Source organism: Carcharodon carcharias, chromosome 12 (assembly GCF_017639515.1).
Source record: "Carcharodon carcharias isolate sCarCar2 chromosome 12, sCarCar2.pri, whole genome shotgun sequence".
Taxonomy (NCBI): domain Eukaryota; kingdom Metazoa; phylum Chordata; class Chondrichthyes; order Lamniformes; family Lamnidae; genus Carcharodon; species Carcharodon carcharias.
The window spans coordinates 46,118,283-46,137,321 of NC_054478.1; positions in this window are offsets into that span (position 1 = coordinate 46,118,283).

The window sequence follows — 19,039 nt, forward strand, 5'->3', positions numbered from 1 at the left end:
GCAATAGGTCTCTTTCCTTTTAAATAATGCTAGGAATTAGAGATAGTAAATAAGTTATAATGGTATTTGTGAATGTCAGTAGTGAGTTTTAGCTTTAATGTTTAAGTTTTATTTGTGTTTCTATATCTATGTGTTGGGAAGGGGTCAGGTTGAGTTTTAGTTTCACTTTAAAAGATGCCTGCATCTCTAATGAGTGTTTTCGACTGTAAGAGAAGTTAAGCAAACACAAGAGTAGAAAATCTGGGCTGCTGCCTTGCAACAGTCATCCAGAGAGGCAGGTCCCTCCCACAGACATATATGCAGAAGAAACTAGAAACAACAATTTGATTTGGAAGCTGATTGAGCTCATTTGTCTTGAAGACAGCTGCCAAGCAGAAACAACCTAGAAGGGGCAGATAGCCAGTCCCAAGCTAAAGTTGGTTGAAAGTAGCTGCCAGAGAGAGACTGGAGTAAAAGGGACAGATAGCAAGTCCCAAGCTAAAGAAGAAAATCTCCAAAATTCAGGGAAGCGGAACAGGAGAAAGCCTCAAGATGACCTTCTAGTCAAAGGAAGGACAGGAACTTGGAAAAGGTCCTGTTAAATGAAGTTAAGAGTGAGGAGCAGGGAAAGGCTCCAAACGTCAAGCTTAAAGAGATAAAGGCTTTGAGAAGTCAGAAGGTCCAGAGAGGCAACTGAGGGTCTGTAACTCTTTGCTATGGGCGTGTGAAAGTGGTGTACTGTTGATTGCTGAGTCGGTGAGAGACAGTGCGTGGAGGAAAGCTTGGATGCATTTGGTGACCCAAGGGAGAGGAACATCAGAAGGAGAGTTCAAAACCCTAGAGATGAACCCTTGTGGAAGGCATCTGAGAGAAAGCATCGGTTTGAGATAAGATTCCAAGGCGAGTTCTTGGAAAGTAGAGATTGGAAACCCTCATGTGAAAGACGGAGTGCAGTGAGAGCGGTTGACTCATGGTGTGACAAGTTTCTGAGGGGAGTTGATGAGAGATCTACAGCATCTAATTGAGTTGGCATCTGTCACTTGGTTTCAGAGTGTGGTGCGTCTGACCACAGGTTGCCAATTAGTTTACATGGACTGTACTTACTGTGAACATTAGAGTATAAGATAGATTTGTAACTTGTATTATCCTTTTAAATCTGCATTTATCTGTAAAGGTATAGTTGTGAGTGAAGGAGTATTGTAATATAGGTCATGTTTTCTATTTAATAAATGTCTTATTCTTTTGTTAAAAGATCATTAGCTGACTCCAGTGACTCTGTTCGGCAGCCACTCTTCATGTATCTAAACAAGCAAATAAAAGTTAGGATCTATCAAGCCAATTTCCATCCTGGGATCTGGCTTGTCCAGAGGTAACCTCAGATAGGATCATAACAATAACCTTATTTGTGAAGCACTTTGCTGTAATGTCTTCTTGAAGTTATTATAGATATTCACATACTCTTCATTTTCACATAATTAATATTTTGATATATTTTGTTGGGAGAATTAATAGAAATAAAAATATATTCAGCAAACATATTTAAAAATAAATCCTATAAGGTAAACAACTTAAAGTTGTCTTTTTCACTGTCATTTCTCAACTAGGAAAATGATTTTCTAAAGTCCTACCTCATTCCAATGAATCTTGATCAAACTTTGAATAGTTAAGGACACTATTATTGTTGTTATTATTATTATTATTGTTCAGTAACACTGATTGACTCTCTTTTAATAATAGGAGGTAAGCTTGAGATTGTATCGTCTTAACGGAGTCTGATCTGTTGGAATTGCTTAGCTCCCTGAAGGCTACATGGAATTGTAAGAAAACACTCATAGGAATCTCAATTTCTCCCTGGTAACCTTGCAGAGGTAAATCCATTCAGCTATAGTAAAGGATATTCTTCACAACTGGTGGTACATAAGGATAATTAAATCATAGGTATTCTGACAGGCTTTAGCCAGAAACTCAGTCACTATGGAGCGAGTAGGAAATCCAGTGAAGCAGCTAAGTGGTGACCAGATTGTAGCAAGAGGAGTTTCTTTGTTTCCTGCCTACTGCAAAAGCTGTTTGAACACATGATTGGAGGCCTGCCCCTCCAAGCAGTGAAATATCTGATGATTTGGAACAAGTCCATCTGCTTTAGTACAATGTTTTAAAATTAATTGTAGTGGGAGATACTTTTTTGCTAACTTTTTTTTGGTATTTATCCCCTATTGTGGTCTGCTATTTCCCCCATTACCACCTGTCCTCATGCCATTCTGAATTGACCAAGAAAAGATGTAAAATGGGCCAAGAACTAACTTTCCCTTCCTTTAGTGAGGAATCTGGTGGTCTTCAGTGTTTCTCCATAGAGGCACTATTAAGATCAAGAAAACAGCAGGCTGGGGAAGCATGAAACTAACACCACATTCAAAGATTCAATGGCATAGTTTGTTGGTCTGTATATATAGTAGTAGATAGTCCTTCATTTTCAATTGTAATATTAGTGTTCCCCTTTCAAAGATGTATTTGCGTATCCATTGGTCGATACAAGATGTGCGATATATTCTATGTACATTACACCTGCAGTCACTTTGAGCATACTGAGTTACAGAAGGCTGGTGCTGGTGCACTTCCAATTAGGTTAAAACACGTTCCAAATGCGTGTAGTGCACACTTCCTGCAAGTGCCACTTACATTCTATAGCACTTTCCCTGTCACACTTTGCTGATAACACATGTTACAAAACAACATATCCACAGTCACATTGCAAGTAACATCACAGGCGATCTGTTAGTAATGCAAATAACTTCTGTTTCTGAAAACAGAAAAAAAGATATTCAATACTCAGGAAAATAGAGATTTTGCCTTTTCCAGCAAAAGAGGCCCAATTTTGTTTTCCAGCTTGGTAACCTCTTCAAGAGATAAAAATGAGATATGGGTTGGGAAAAATATGTCTCCTTGACAGCATCAGCCTAAATGTATGAAATCAATCAAAGCTCATGTCTCTGTGGTATTCTATGAATGAAACACATGGAATCCAGAGACTTCAACAGACAATGGTAATCAAATACAAACATCAGACAAACTGTCACATCAGTCAGCTGGATTGACAGTTTGTCAGTAGACCCACTGTGTAGGTCAAAGGGTCAGGGACTGGAAAATCTCCACATGTGAAGCTAAAAACATAGTGCTCTATTAGTGTTGATGAAAATCATCATTTGAACCAATCACTGCTGTTTATGATAGTAAGTATTTCATTTTTATTCTGTGAAAGTGTAAGTATGTAGGATGGTAGTTGATGTATTAAAATTGATGCACACCTCTTGGTTCTTGTAATTTCAACTGGTTTGCTCCATAAAAATAAATCCTTTTTTAAATAAGGAGAAAAGACAATGAGTGGCTAAAGTTGCTACAATTTTTCTTTCATTTTTAGAAATTATTTAGAACACTGACTTCTGACCCATAAAAAGCCTTCCTTTCCATTTTCTGGGAGGCATTAGCCTGGAGAGTCTCAATCTCCCTCCATAACTTCGGTGGAATTTTGGGAGAACCATGCAAATATTCTACTTCTTAGATTTTACAAGACATTGCTTTTGTTACAAATATACTTCTGCAAAGGCTAATTTGTTCCATGTGTATGGGACCATACTGTTTGCATGTTAATTTAAATGGTTGCACTGTATTTGACTCCCCTTATGGTGGATGTGGGATGCTTGCATTACCCAGAATTGTTATCTTCCTTTAATTGTAACTTGGTGGTTTCCCAAAAGTCATTGCACTTCTTATACACCTCATGGCTCAGTGTGACAACCTTTGACCCAGAAGCAGTACAGCAAGGGAAAAATGTAATTTCTATAAAATGTCTGTGGAATCTGTAATTGTTTTTAAGAATGTTTGAAAGGAACTTTAAGAGATTGCATCAATTGCAAAGGGATCAATTGTAATTTTCTTGGATAATAAGAAATGCTGGCATACGTGACCTGGTGACCCTTGAGGAGTACCAGCAGGAAGGAAGTTAAGATATGGCTGCCATGTGGCCAGAGACAAAGAAACTGCAGCAGGGGAAGAACAGCAGGCACATTAAGGGTGAAGTGATGGCGTAGTGGTACTATCACTGGACTAATAATCCAGAGACCCAGGGTTAGGGTTAGGGGACCCGGGTTTGAATCTTGGCATTCAATAAAAACTTGGAATTAAAAGTCTAAAGATGATCATGAAGCCATTGTTGATTGTAGTAAAACCCCATCTGGTTCACTAATGTCCTATAGGGAAGGAATCTGCTGTCCTTACCTGGTCTGGCCTACATGTGACCCCAGACCCACAGCACAGAAAGCAAGCCACTCAGTTGTAACAAACTGCTACAAATACACAAAAAAGGGATGAAACCGGATGGACCACCCGGCATCAATCGGAAACAATGACAATAATGGCAATTGCAGCCCTGTCGACCCTGTAAATTCCTCCTCACTAACATCTGGTAGTGCCAAAAGTGGGAGAGCTGTCTCACAAACTAGTCAAACAACAGCCTGACATAGTCATCCGCACGGAGTCATACCTTCCAGATAATGTCCCAGCCACCACCATCACCAGCCCTGGGTCTGTCCTGCCGGTGGGACAGCAAAGGTGCCAGCACAGTGATATACAGTCAGGAGGGGGTTGCCCGGGGAGTCCTCAACATCAGCTCTGGACCCCATGATGTCAGGTCAAACATGGGCAAAGAAACCTCCTGCTGATTACCACATACTGCCCAGGAGCACTGATGCATCAGCTGAGGGAACATCACTTGGAGGAAGCACTGAGGTTGGCAAGGGTGCAGAATGGTTTCTGGGTGGGGGACTTCAATGTCCATCACCAAGAGTGGCTAGCAGCACTACTGACTGAGCTGGCCGAGTCCTAAAGGACTGGATCTGCGGCAGGTGGTGAGGAAACCAATAAGAGGGAAAAACATACTTGACCTCATCCTCACCAGCCTGTCTCGGATGCATCTGTCCATGACAGTATCGGTAGGAGTGACCACCCCACAGTCATTGTGGAGATGAAGTTCCGCCTCCATCGTGTTGAGTGGCACTACCAACATGCTAAATGGGATAGATTTCAAACAGATCCAGCAACTCAAGACTGGGCATCCATGAAGTACTGTGAGCCATCAGCAGCAGCAGCAGAATTGTACATGAACACAATCTATAACCTCATTGCCCAGCATATCCCCCACTCTACCATTACCATCAAGCCAGGAGATCAACCCTGGTTCAATAAAGAGGGCAGGAGGGCATGCCGGGAGCAGCACCAGGCATACCTAAAAATGAGGTGGCAACCTGGTGAAGCTATAACACAGGACTGCTTGCATGCCAAACAGCATTAGCAGCAAGTGATAGACAGAGCTAAGCGATCCCACAACCAATGGATCAGGTCTTAGCTCTGCAGTCCTGCCGCATCCAGTCGCGAATGGTGGTGGACAATTAAACAATTCACTGGAGGAGGAGGCTCCACAAATATCCCCGTCCTCAATGACGGAGGAGCCCAACACATCAGTGCAAGAGATAAGGCTGACGCTTCGCAACAATCTTCAGCCAGAAGTGCCAAGTGGATGATCCATCTCAGCCTCCTCAGGAGGTCCCCAGCATCACAGACACCAGTCTTCAGCCAATTTGATTCACTCCACGTGATATCAAGAAACAGTTGAAGGCACTGGATACTGCAAAGGCTATGGGCCCTGACAACATTCCAGCATTAGTACTGACGACTTGTGCTCCAGAACTTGCCGCACCCCTAGCCAAGCTGTTCCAGTACAGCTACAATACTGGCATCTACCCGGCTATGTGGAAAATTGCCCAGGTATGTTCTGTACAAAAAAAAGCAGGACAAATCCAATCTGGCTAATTACCGCCCCATCAGTCTACTCTCGATCATCAGTAATGGAAAGGGTCATTAACAGTGCTGTCAAGCGGCACTTGTTTAGCAATATCCTGTTCACTGATGCCCAGTTTGGGTTCTGTCAAGGCCACTCAGCTCCTGACCTCGTTACAGCCTTGGTTCAAACATGGACAAAAGGGCTGAACTTCCAAGGTGAGGTGAGAGTGACCGCCCTTGACATCAAGGCAGTATTTGACCGAATGTGACATCAAGGAGTCCTCGCAAAACTGGAGGCAATGGGAATCGGGGAAAACTCTCTGCTGGTTGGATTCATACCTAGCACAAAGGAAGATGGTTGTGGTTGTTGGAGGTCAGTCATCTCAGCTCCAGGACATCATTGCAGGAGTTCCTCAGGGTAGTGTCCTAGGCCTAACCATTTTCAGCTGCTTCATCAATGACCTTCATTCCATCATAAGGTCAGAAGTGGGCATGTTCACTGATGATTGCACAGTGTTCAGCACCATTCACGCCTCCTCAGATACTGAAGCAGTCCATGTCCAAATGCAGCAAGACGTGGATAATATCCAGGCTTGGGTTGACAAGTGGCAAGTAACATTCATGGCACACAAATGTCAGGCAATGACCATCACCAACAAGAGAGAATCCAACCATTGCCCCATGATGTTCGATGGTATTACCATCACTGAATCCCCCACTATCAACATCCTGGGGGGTTACCATTGACCAGAAACTGAACTGGACTAGGCAGATAAATACTGTGGCTGCAAGAGCAGGTGAGAGGCTAGGAATCGTGTGATGAGTAACTCACCTCCTGACTCCCTAAAGCCTGTTCACCATCTACAAGGCAAAAGTCAGGACTGTGATGGAATACTCTCCACTTGTCTGGATGAGTGCAGCTCCCACAACACTCAAGCTTGACACTGCCCAGGACAAAGCAGCCCGCTTGATTGGCACCACATCCACAAATATTCAGTCCCTCCACCACAGATGCACAGTGGCAGCAGTGTGTACCATCTACAAGATGTACTGCAGGAATTCACCAAGGCTCCTTAGACAGCACCTTCCAAACCCACGACCACCTAGAAGGACAAGGGCAGTAGATAGATGGGAACACCACCGCCTGGAAGTTCCCCTCCAAGCCACCATCCTGACTTGGAAACATATCGCCGTCCCTTCACTGTCACTGGGTTAAAATCCTGGAACTCCCTTCCTAACAGCATTGTGGGTGTACCTACACCACAAGGGTTGCAAGGGTTCAAGAAGGTGGCTCACCACCACCTTCTCAAGGGCAACTAGGGATGGGCAATAAATGCTGGCCCAGCCAGTGAAGCCCACTTCTCTTGGATGAATAAAAAAAAATTGCAAAGTTAAACGGGACAGAAAGCTGAAGACAGGGTAGAACAGGGTTGTGATTTGGACAATTCTACTGCTTTGCTTTAGTTTTGCCAGAGCTGACCAGAATTTTTAATGAAGTTCATTAAAGGAGTCAGCTAAAGGACTCTCTGGGGAATCTGGGCCATCAAGACTGTCATGAATTTAGCTAAGGAGTTTCTGTAGGATTGTGCCATTTGGATGCCAACTGTCTCCAGGAAACCTGCAAGGAGTGGAGCTATTGCTGCAGTGTCTGGAGGACCAAATGCGGAGAGATTGAATGTACTAGAGGCCAAGCTGGAAGGACTCTGAGATTGCATGTGGCACCACATTTTTCTGGGGAGTGATATGAATGCTTGTATTCTCATGAGATAGTCTTTGTTGTATCGACTATTCCATGAACCTATCGTTCATAACGACTGTAATTTGCCTGTTAATTCATGTTTAACTTATGTTGATTCTGATTCGTGTTAAAATAGAAGTTACAAAAAGTGAAATATTGTTGCTAATTTCCTCATTTGGGGTTTGTTTGGTAAATTTGGTTATTTTGATTTATGGTTCCCCCATGGAGACCCTAACATCAGTGCCTGGGACAAGTATTACCAAGTACACTGCTTGGTCTTTGGTACAGGTCTTTATCCCTCTCTCATTAAATACAAAATGTCATGCTACTATTTCAGACCCATGTTGAAGGGGCTTTTTTCACTCCTGTAATGCCTTATTGATGTGGAATTCTACCATTACCAGCATTGCTTAATTTTGCAGCTGCTTAATGGCTTGTAAGCCATTTGAAAAAGTAGGAACAAGCACAAGTGTTGATAACTCGCGATTGTCCAGATTTTCAGTTTTAATTGTAACTCAGTTGCAGATAAATGTTATTGACAGTGGAAAATTTGAAAGAACTTAAATGTCATTTCAATGCAGAAACACAGCTACTAACATTAAGAAAGTGGATAAAATTAAAATAACTGGAGAGTTATTTTCATAAATTTGATCATTGGCTTTTTGATACACAACTTAGTATAACATTTAATGACTCATAGATATATGCAATGTCTTGTATTCAACATGCACCCATCACATTTCAAAGTGTAATATCTGAAAATGTACTGCACATCTACTTGCATAATTTTTATAAGCCACCAACAAATCACAACACAACCAGGTACAGGCTGTCATGTATCATAAAAATAAGGTTTCCAGACAGGGGATCAACCCTGTTTCAATGACCATCGCAAATGATATAATGTATGCTTGAAATTTATAGGAATGTTATTTTTTCAAGGGCAGTTCCTGTGTTGAAGGACTGGGTCTTGGATTTTTCTGAATTCCTTAATTCAGACCGTTAGGGCTGAACCAAGTAATGCACAACTTGCATGCAGCTATGCCATTTTGAACACATCATACAAATGGATGACAATTCTGAGAATGTATCAGTGTCAAATTGCATGCCATTCTCATTATATATCTCAGAAATAGTGTATGACGGGATCCCTCTGGCTGTAATGAACATAATTTTCAGGCTTCAAGTACACAATATTTTTTTTAAACGGGTGAATGCAAAACTGGCTTTACGCGGTATTCCAGAACTTACTGTCTCAACCTGCTTTTTCCTCTTCATGCTTCCTTCTGAATTAAGGAATTCAGAAAAATCCAAGACCCAGTCCTTCAACAAGAGGAACTGCCCTTGAAAAAATAACATTCATATAAATTTCAAGCATACATGATATCATTTGCCATGATCAGTTTGATTATATTATTACGATATTTTTTGCTTTATTTGTCATTTTTTAAAAACATTCATGGGATATGACCATTGGCGACTAGGCAATCAAAAAGAGATAAGGATTGACAGCAACGAGCTCAGCAGAAATTATTAGAACTGTGAAACATAAGAGCAAACATTTTTATCAAAGCAAGGCAAAACATGATCAATTTTAGTAAACATAGCTACTAATTTAAATTACTCTGTGTTTAATTTTTGTTTTATTCTGCTATGTACCTACCATGAGCAACATGCTTACGATTTTTGATATTAACTTAAAAAGCTCGTACCCGCCAGTTAGAGGTGAATAAAATTAAGTGATTTGATGAAACTTTATATACCTATGACAATGAATGGAATTGACTAAATTAGTTTGATGCCTGAGTTTCACTGCTACAGATTCAGTGGAGGGAAACACATCTTTTGCAAAAGATTGTAGGATTTATAATTGTAAATTATTTTCAGGGCAAGTCTAGTCTCTGCAACCTTTTGCAGTGGTTTAAAAAACATTGTGCGAGAAACCGTTACCGCCCACAAATCTGGCCATTCCCCTGGGTGAATCAAACGCTGCTGGGAGTTCTTGCTAATTGTGCTCGTCTGCAGGCCTTCGAGGAGTCTTTAAAAATCCAGTCGTTTCTTTTGGGCATTTAGACAATAATAGGTATGCTTTATAAGCTTTTAAATGCAATTGGTTTTAATTTACTGAGAAACAGACTAGTCCACCCCAATATAATGAGCAAATAGTTCTTTATATTGGGGTTTCTCACAGACGGATTGACACTGTGATTAAAAAATGCTTATTTTTGTAGCAACCCATTTTCAGCTGTATTAATTAAACTTCTGCTGCCTGAAGCCATTGTGGCACTTACGTGATGGCTGGCCTGGCAGTCTCCAGGCTTCCTGATCTTCACAGGCCACAAGCCGGCGATCTGCCTCTGGATGCTCATTTTCAGCAGGCATCTGACCGATGGAATGTTAATGAGGGCCAGCAATTAAAATGGATCAGACCTCCCTGCAGCTCCCAAGAAGACAGATTGTGCATCCTGCTGTCTCTCCGTCCGGGAGGTAAAATTCCCCCTTTATGACTTGAAAATGCAGCAAAAAGGTCATTGCAAAAGTCAGAGTTTCTTGTTAAGTGGACTCGCTGGCTATCTTGTGAGAACGAGCATTTGAATTCAAAGTGAGTTAAAAAGTCTTCCTGAACTCTCTTCCCTCATTTGCAATTAAAGATGAGACTAAAAGAAGAGAAAGAAATACATGTTTGTTTTACGTGCCACCAAATACAGAGCAATGCGGGACCCATCATTTTTGTCAACCCAGGCATGTATGTAAAAACTTCCTGGGATTCTGGGATGACTCTTAGCCCCAAGAAATGAAAAAAGTGGATCTTGGTGAACAAGGGTCAGTAAAAGATGCCTCATGATTGTCCTTCCCCGGCATGATAGTCAGCATACTTGCAGCTCGCTATTTTGAGGATTTAGTCGGCCATGCAACCCATGGATTAGAGATCAACCTTCTTGCACGCAAAGGCTTAGACCTCTGCCCAGACTGAAGGCAAAATCCCAAGTTGGACGAGGGAAGGAGAAAGGAAAGCCCCTGCTGGTTTATCTTCTTCACGACTGAGTATTCTTTACTTGCTCCAACAACCTATAATCTGCCAGTTATGGGGATTATTGACATGATGCCAGTTATAGGGATTATTGGTATGACCTTATATCACATCACTCTAGAGAACCATTGAAATTGTTTCAATATCTCAGAGACATTAATGTAGCTGAACTCCCGAGGTGAGAGTGACTGCCCTTGACATCAAGGCCGCATTTGACCGAGTGAGGCGTCAATGAGCCTTAGCAAAACTGAAGTCAATGGGAATCGGGGAAATCTCTCCGCTGGTTGGAGTCATACTTAGCCCAATGGAAGATGGTTGTGGTTGTTGGAGGTCAGTCATCTCAGCTCCAGGACATCACTGCAGGAGTTCCTCAGAATAGTGTCCTCAGCCAAACATCTTCAGCTGCTTATTCAATAACCTTCCTTCCATCATAAGGTCAGAAGTGGGCATGTTCGCTGATGATTGAACAATGTTCAGTACTATTTGCAACTCCTCAGACACTGAAGCAGTCCATGTCCAAATGCAGCAAGATGTGGACAATATCCAGGCTTGGGCTGACATGTGGCAAGTGACATTCTCATCACACAAGTGTCAAGCAATGACCATCTCCAAAAAGAGAGAACCCAATCATTGCCATTGATGAAGCTTTTCATCTTGCACTCAACAGGACAGTTTGCAAGAATACCAATAGAGTGCCAAGCAATCAGCATTCTCTTCTCATGCAGTACAAATTGTTGTTCCCTTTACTGTTGGTATTCTTGTGAACTGTCCTGATGAGTGCAAGATGAAAAGCTTTGATAGCATGCTTCTTTTTTCAGCAATACTCAAGTGCTGTACTACCAAACAACTCTCCACAGATGCTGTCAGAACTGCTGAGCTTTTCCAGCTATTTTTGTTTTTATTAATTACTTTTATGGTTGTTAATATGAGACCTGGAATAAACAATTGAGTTTTGTTGGCCTATCGATGCCAAAACAATGACTTTTACTGCAATCTCTTGGCAGCGTATCAGGAAACAGAAAGCACGGTCGATTTTAATAGATGAAGTTATTTGTTCATCAGATTTACACTTGATGTCATTGCACTTTTCCTTCAGTTCACAGAGACTGTGAGAGAAAGAAGCAGTTCGCTTGTGTGGATAATCATGCCCTCAATTTATGGACAACTTCAAGTTAAAGAAAGTTATTTAATAAATAAATCAATAACACTTACCTGTCATCAAATGCTGGGTTAAAACCAGTTGTCGGTGCAAAATGTGGAACTGTACCATGAATTACGTTAAGAGGTGGATTTAAAGTTATGAGAAAAAGACAAGAGACATTTGGCTTTATTTAGCATTAAAAAAAAACAACTTAAATGTTTATAAGAAATGATGCAGTGAATATAAGTTTTGTTTAAATTAAATATGGTAATATTGCTGTAAAGATAGAAGGCAAAGGAATTTCATAATGGCCCAGGTTTTGTGGTCAGCAGTGAACAAATGGCATTGGCTGTTCATTACACTTTCAATTGCTCACAGACTTTGTATGGGTTTTTGCACTGCAACTTGCAGTAATTAGCAAGTTATTTCAATGCAGAATCCTCTACATTTGAGGCTTGTGTGGACAGGTCAAGAAACCATAGCTGGAATTTTATGCCAAGGCAATAGCTCCGCTCTCTGGCTGAAAAGTTGGGGGTGAGCCCATCTCCTCTTGGTCGTGCTGCCCTACAGTGATTTAACAGCTATTGGTTGTTAATTGGCTCAGCGGAGACTTCCTCCCGCATCTGGATGGAAATCCAACCTGCGAGATCTAATAGCCAACCATTAGCCACCGGGAGCAGTGGACACAGCTGGGACTCTAGGCAGTCCCTATCGAAGAGGAGTCACATTGCTGGACATGCAGAGAAGTTTGGAGTCTTGTTGGCCAAGCTGGCAGGCCACAGAGAGAGGTGGAAGGGAGACTACTTTGGGGGTAGCCCAAACAGGCCCTGTGCCCACTAAAAGGCCACCAGGTTTTACCTGGTCTTGCCATTTGGCATTGACACCTCCCACTGCAGGTAGAATACCAGCCACAGGTGGAAGAGGTCCTATAGTGACCCTTAATTGGTCATTTAAGGGCCTCAATTTGTCCAAGGGTGGGTACGTGACGCTTCCCCGTTGCTGGTAAAATACCAGTGGAGGTGGGTAGATGACAGGCACAGCACTGTAGCCATAGCACCCAATTTTACGGATCCCCCCTCCCCACCTGATAGCCCACTCTCTGAGGGACTGTAAAACTCAACCCATGAGTATCCTTAAACAATGAGAGCAATAATAATTATTAATGCGACAAGCAGAGTCTAAATCAGGAATGTTTAGAGTATTTAATTCAATGCCAAATCATATACAAAAGTGAAATGAAAAGAGGGATAGAAAGATGGAATCGATAACGAGAGATAAAAGAGAGAGAAAGAAAATCGCCATCCTAAGGAATGCAATTTCACATTTTTAAAAGTAGATTTTTAAGACTCATCAAACCATTGAAAGAAGCCCAGCACATCAGTGAAAAAGATAAGGCTGAAGTATTTGTAACAATCTTCAGCCAGAAATGCCAAGTGGATGGTCCATCTCGGCCTCCTCCGGAGGTCCTCAGCATCACAGATGACAGTCTTCAGCCAATTCGATTCGCTTCACGTGATATCAAGAAACAGCTGAAGGCATTGGATACTGCAAAGGCTATGGGCCCTGACAATATTCCAGCAATAGTGCTGAAGACTTGTGCTCCAGAACTTGCCACGCCTCTAGGCAAGCCGTTCCAGTACAGCTACAACACTGGCATCTACTCGGCTATGTGGAAAACTGCTCAGGTATGTCCTGTACCCAAAAGGCAGGACAAATTCAAAGCAGGACAAATCCAACCCAGCCAATTATTGTGCCATCGGTCTACTCTCCATCATCAGTAAAGTAATGGAAGGGGTCATTAACAGTGCTATCAAGTGGCACTTGCTCAGTAATAACCTGCTCACTGAAGCCCAGTTTGGTTTCTGCCAGTGCCACTCAGCTCCTGACCTCATTACAGTCTTGGTTCAAACATGGACAAAAGAGCTGAACTCCTGAGGTGAGGGGAGAGTGACTACCCTTGACATTAAGGCCTCATTTGACCGAGTAAGGTATCAATGAGCCCTAGCTAAACTGAAGTCAATGGGAATCAGGGGGAAATCTCTCCGCTGGTTAGAGTCATACCTAGCACAATGGAAGATGGTTGTGGTTGTTGGAGGTCAGTCATCTCAGCTCCAGGACATCGCTACAGGAGTTCCCCAGAATAGTGTCCTCAGCCCAAGCATCTTCAGCTGCTTATTCAATGATCTTCCTTCCATCATAAGGTCAGAAGTGGGCATGTTCGCTGATGATTGAACAATGTTCAGCACCATTTGCAACTCCTCAGACACTGAAGCAGTTCATGTCCAAATGCAGCAAGACCTGGACAATATCCAGGCTTGGGCTGACAAGTGGCAAGTAACATTCACGGCACACAAGTGTCAAGCAATGACCATCTCCAAAAAGAGAGAACCCAATCATTGCCCCCTGAGGTTCAATGGCATTACCATCACTGAATCCCCCACTATCAACATCTTGGGGGTTACCATTGACCAGAAATGGAACTGGACTAGCCATATAAATACAATGGCTACAAGAGCAGGTCAGATGCTAGGAATCCTGCAACGAGTAACTCACCTCCTGACTCCCCAAAACCTGTCCACCATCTATAAGGCACAAGTCAGGACTGTGATGGAATACTATCCATATGCCTGGATGAGTGCAGCTCCTACAATACTCAAGAAGCTTGAAACTGACCAGGACAAAGCAGCATGCTTGATTGGCACTGCATCCACAAACATTCACTCCCTCTACTAGCAATGCACAGTAGCAGCAGTGTGCCACCTACAAGATGAATTGCAGGAATTCACCAAGGCTCCTTAGACAGCACCTTCCCATGACTACTACCATCTAGAAGGACAAGGGCAGTAGATAGATGAGAATACCACCAACTGGAAGTTCCCCTCCAAGTCATTCATCAACCTGGCTTGGAAAAATGTTGCCGTTACTTCACTGTCACTGGGTCAAAATCCTGAAACTCCCTTCCTAACAGTACCTACACCACATGGACTGCAGCGGTTCAAGAAGGCAGCTCATCATCACCTTCTCAAGGGCAACTAGGGATGGGCAATAAATGCTGGCCTAGCCAGCGAAGCCCACATCCCATTAATGAGTTAAAAAAAAAAGAAACTTTACTTATACACAAATGGATAGGCTCTAACCTTTTCTGGTGAATTTTGCATGTAGATCTCATTTGACTATGACAATTTCGTGCTACTCCATATGTTTTGATGTCAAGGCTCTCTGTACATAGCTTCTAGAAGAGCTGGACAACTTGGATAGCAACTTACTTATTTTTGCATTTAGCTGTGGATGTGCAGTTGATGCAAGTTGCTGTCAATATATGCTTTAATAACGGTGATTGCTGATAACATTATTTTTACTGCAGAATTTAGGCCATTAAGTTTTTGCATGCTAATCACACACTGCAATGTAGACCCACTTTTCAAGCAGAGGCATGAAAGTATTAGTTAGTTTTGTGTTGAACTTATTGAGCATAGTACTATCTTTCTTATATTTAGAACATACTAACATTGAATAAAATTGGGGTGAATTGATTTTTCTTTTAAAAATTGCTTCATTTTAGAATGTTGAATAGAACCAGTTTTTTAAGTTTTAAGTATTGAATGACCCATGGATTACTGGAAAAAGATAACATCACTGCTTTTGATGTAAAGCAGCACAAAAGTATCATTGTTCCTTATTTAAACAAATAAATGTGGTTTTACATCAAAGTAATAAATCCAGTGAATGTTCATATAATGTTGCCCAGACAATAGATGAGCCAAGAGACACGTAATAATTCCATTTTCAAAAAAGACAAATTAAAGCTTTCTGAAGATAGAGACATCACAAACTTAGAAGAAGCAGGAAATGTTAATCAAAGTACCTGGAGATAAATTGTGCTCTGGTGTCTGAGAAAATGGGCCCACTAAATATAAAATTGTCTAAACATTTTCATTACTGTTATTGGTTCAGTGGTGGTTAGTAGCTAAAAAGATGTCACTCTGTTACACTATTTTGACAACTGGCATTCATGTGTTTAAACTTGCTTCTCTGAAAAGAATATTGATATTTCCCCCGCACTGGTTGAGGTTATGTTTTTGTTACTGGGGTGACTCTATTATCAGATTGAGTATCGATTGATTCATTGTTCTAACACTCAATCAGTTAGAGCTTATTGTTGGACAAGATGCCATTCACCATTTGAACAAGATCAATTATGATCTTGATAACATATTTAGGTAGACTTTCTCTGATCAGCCCTCTCATCAGGTTTAATTGCGTGATGTGCTGATATCACCTACCCTATCTTTTAGTGTTTAAGTTTGAGTAGACAAGATCGAAGCTGAGATTGACACAGAGCTCTCTGGGGGAAGGAAGGGGAGACAGAACATCTAGCATAAATTTCCCTCCATGATCTTCTCAGGGTGATGAATAAATTTGAAGGACGTGTTCACTGAATGGGAGGAGGTTATATATGGGTTAACATTACAAAAGATGCTCATTTTTACTGACTATTTTAAACTATGCAAAGTTTGGATAACAGGAATGCCTGGGGACTCACTATAGGTGACATCAGGAAACAGAGTTTGTGGTCAAGTGATGTTTGATGTTCAAATAGAGGTTAAACAGAAATAGGCTCTTGCTGTGTTTGGTCCTGTTATCCATTGTTGGAAACTGTTCACACAGAACCCTATTGCAGCAGCTTGAATGGAAGAAGGGGACTTGGAAGAGCAGTTGACCATTAAAACTATTGGTAGTGCCAGCTCTGTGATGCATATTACCTGCATGTGTCCTTGTAGCAGATGGTACAGCTCTGTGATGTGATATTTGTTGTCCCAGTGCTTGTGTCAGTTCAGCACATTGCTAGGTAGGTACACCTCCATCTGTAAATGTGGGTGGAAGAATACCATCAGGTAGGCCACAGTCTGTCTCTGGTGCAGTCTGACCTGGCTGGCATCCCTCCAATGCTTCCCCTTTTATTCTTCAAAAAAATCATAGGGGAAATTCCCATATCACAAAGAGACAGTGTCTGAATACTCGGCACAAAGCCCATTGACCAACTAAGTGGAAACATTAAAAAAATCTAAAGGAAAAAAACAAGAATTTCTTTTGAAAGAGCCTCAAATTGCTGGCAGGACTCTTACTATAAGGATCTCAAAATGGCCTTCTGTAAATATCACTACCCAGTAGCCCTGGGTGCGCATATTAATTGGAGATCATGGGCGGTATCTTCTGTTCTGGAGTATAAGTTGAGTAGCGGGAGCGGAAATGAGAATCATTTCCGCTCAGGAGCAGGATGGCTGGCCAAGCCCGATCTCGCGCCGTTCAGCTTATCACATATGCATGCACAAGGTGCATAGCGAATCTCACAATGCACCAGGTAGTAAGTCACCAGCCCCACCCTTACCTCAGGGATTGGAGGTCCTGGTGCCTTATTTAAAGGGCATCCGGACAGTCATTCACTCACTGTAAACCAGGAGCTCTGGATCCTGAATCCATCAGAATGTAACTGAGCAGACAATGTGTGGCTCCACGGTTCAGCGATGCCTCCCTGCTGATTCTTCTCCAGGCCATCAGGAAAGGCAAGAGATCCAGTTTCCCAAGGATGGTAGCAGGACGCCCTCCCGTCTGACCACGGCAACCTGGGTGGAGGTCGCAGCAGAGGTTAGCGCCAGTGGGGCCCACATGAAACCAGCCAGCAGTGCAGAAAAAAGATAAATGATCTGCTGTGCTCCGCCAAGGTGAGCGCATCTCTACTGATTGCTAAGTGACACTCATAAGGGCTCAGGCAGTGTAAGTGTGCGAGTGCACAGGTATGTCAGACAGGAGTTTGGGTTGTGGGACCAAACAGCAGATGGACATGTGCACTGAATGTGTGGCAGCCACTTCATACTCTCAATGTTCTATCAGTTTGCAGGACATCATGTTCGTTAATCAGTTACTGTGGAGGGTCCAGGATATGGCATAGGCATGCATGCTCCTAAATTGCTCATACACCCATTGGGAGGACATTCAATCCTTCTGTCTTTTGGACAAGCCACTCAGAACAGGAGTCAGTGGGCCAAGACTGGAGGTGACATTCCGGATATCAGAGTGCCAGTACCTTTGAAGAGGAGGCCGCCGAGTGAGCCGGGGAGGACCAGGACCATGCATGTGCCAGAGGCAAGACAGGAATCTCCCAGCAAGATACTGATGATGACTATAATCTGCAGTTGTCAAATGCGCTGACAGGGTGAGATTTTAATAAGGGAGCCTGCTTGGGCATCCACTAAATCTTTCGCTCCTGCACTCCAGGTACCAAGAAGAAAAGGGGGAGGAAAAGAACTCAGCTGACCCACAGCTTCTTCTCCAACCCTACCTCTGAGGATAAAGACTCTGATTCCTCAGAGGATGCACTGTCACGGTGTTCACCTGCACCCTCCACCAGCACAAAGACATTTACCTCAGTGGATGCATGTTCTAAAATAGGCTCGGGGTCACAATCTAGTGAGCACATCGCTGACATGGGTCCACAACTGGTGGAGGGCGTAACAGCTGAGATCTCTGACATTCAGAGGACTGCTAGATACCAGGCCCCTGCTCAGCCCCATGAAGATGACAAGCCTCTGGACTCAGTCATAAGAAACATTTTGGAGGTGTAGAGACAACCAGGGCACCATCAGGCAGAGGGGGGAGGTGATGGCGTAGTGGTATTGTCACTGGACTAGTAATCCAGAGACCCAGGGTAATGCTCTGGGGACCTGGGCTCAATTCCTGCCACAGCAGATGGTGGAATTTGAATTCTATAAAAATCTGGAATCAAAAGTCTAATAATGATCAGGAAACCATTGTCAATTGTTGTAAAAACCCATCTGGTTCACTAATGTCCTTTAGGGAAGGACATCTGCCGTCCTTATTTTGTTTGGCCTACATGTGACTCCAGATCTAATGTGGTTGACTCTTAAAATGCCGTCCGAACTAGGGCAACTAGAGCTGAGTAATGAGTGCTGGCCTACCCAGCAACACCCACATCAAGTGAATAAATAAAAAGATGACAGACGCCATTCACAGACTGGTCCGAATCCTGGAAGAATCTGTTCATATTCTCTCTGCTGTTGTGGCTCTGTCATGCAAGCACTTGGCTTCTAACTTGGAAAGTGTAGCAGGGCCCTTGAAGACCCAGGTCTAACAGAGCACGTAATAGCTACCAAATATGTGCTATCACCTGCACTTTATTGCTCTAGCCATGGGTGCAAGCAAGAGGGGCACAAGGTACCTTGACCTCCCTCCAGGTGCCCCTTCTCTTGAAGGAGTTGGAGAGGTGCCATTGTGCACTGACAGGGAGGAGGAGCACCAG